The 1,649-nt window shown below is 26.7% G+C and overlaps 1 protein-coding gene across 1 annotated transcript in view; it reads right to left on the bottom strand.

The window, feature by feature from the left end:
• LOC111680291 (apolipophorins) overlaps window positions 1–1,649 on the bottom strand; it is a 36,628-nt gene that overhangs the window by 14,461 nt on the left and 20,518 nt on the right. The gene's annotated exons all lie outside the window — the stretch shown is intronic.

The raw sequence follows: 1,649 nt of genomic DNA, 5'->3' as shown, positions 1-1,649 counted from the left end.
TCTGTTCTAGTTCTGTTCTAGTTCTGTTCTAGTTTTGTTCTAGTTCTGTTCTTGTTCTGTTCTAGTTCTGTTCTAGTTCTGTTCTAGTTCTGTTCTAGTTCTGTTCTACTTCTATTCTACTTCTGTTCTAGTTCTGTTCTAGTTCTGTTCTAGCTCTGTTCTAGTTCTGTTCTAGTTCTGTTCTAGTTCTGTTCTAGATCTATTCTAGTTCTGTTCTAGTACTGATCTATTTCTGTTTAATTTCTGTTCTAGTTATGTTCTAGTTTTGTTAAAGTTCTTCACTGCACTGCTGTAGTGTATGAAAATTCAACTAGCACTAATAACACTAGAAAAACAAAAAACGAATATAAAATTTCAATTAAACCCATAATAATACTACAATAATAAAAAATTAAAAAAAAAATAAAAGTATTATGCAGCATAGAAGACTACATCTTTGAAAAACTATAAAAAGTCTATAGTTACACTAGAACGTTTAGATATAACATAATTTTTTTGCAAAACAAATTGTTAAAAAAGGATAACGATGATCAAGTAAAAATTTTTAACAATACATAAGATTTTAAAAATTGAAAATGCAAAGAAAAAAAAAACAAATATTAATAATTTTAGAATTGGAAAATTATGAAATATGAACCACTCTAATTTTTACATATTTTCACATTACATTTGATATAAATTGATATGCCAACAAGCTCACACACAACTACACTAACCTATAAGTATATCCTTGATTCATATGAACACACTTGTCTGTGTGTATGTCTGTGACTGTAAATTTGTGTTAAAATATTTTTATGTATGTATGTTTGATTGTATGCATATTATTATGAAGATGAGCATTTATTTGAATAACAAAGTGATTTTGATTGAATTTCAATTGAAAAAAAGATTGAGCAAAAAAATCCAAAAAAAAAACAAGAAATCTGATTTTGGCAGTTTTACTGCCTTTGTTTTTATTTATTTTTTTTCACTCACACATAAAAAATAACGCACACAAAGAGATTTGAAGAATCGTATTTAATTAAAATACAGATATATTCGTTTTATAACATAATAAAAAACAAAATCAAAAAAATATAAACATATTCTCACAATTTTATTCATACGTTACAGATCAGCATAAATTATTTATAAAACGCTCCAACTAATTCTAATGGAATTTAAACTAAAAAGTTTATGTAAAACTTGTTAAATCCGAAAAAACAGAATAGAACCAACACATTTTTATTGGATAAATCAACAACTCAACATAAAATTGAACATGAAGCGTTCAGCGCTTTTAGGCGCTAACGGCTTTTATTTGTTATTAATATTGCTGGCAATATTGCAAATAACACTAGCAGCGAGGCAAAGTAAGTAAAAACCATTTTATTACATTTGTTTTACAGATTTTATTATTTTTTTGTACGGAATTTTATAACATAAACAATTTTAAAGTAATTGCATTACATACGATAGTGTGTTCTAGAAATTGTTATGAATTTTTGAGTTCAGTTCTAGTTCAGTTCTAGTTCAGTTCTATTTCAGTTCTAGTTCATTTCTAGTTCAGTTCTAGTTCAGTTCTAGTTTAGTTCTAGTTCAGTTCTAGTTCAGTTCTAGATCAGTTCTAGTTCAGTTCTAGTTCAGTTCTAGTTCAGTTCTAGTTC

Source organism: Lucilia cuprina, chromosome 2, assembly GCF_022045245.1.
Source record: "Lucilia cuprina isolate Lc7/37 chromosome 2, ASM2204524v1, whole genome shotgun sequence".
Classification (NCBI taxonomy): Eukaryota; Metazoa; Arthropoda; class Insecta; order Diptera; family Calliphoridae; genus Lucilia; species Lucilia cuprina.
Note: the sequence above shows the minus strand (reverse complement) of the source record. Positions and strands in the feature narration are given on the sequence as shown.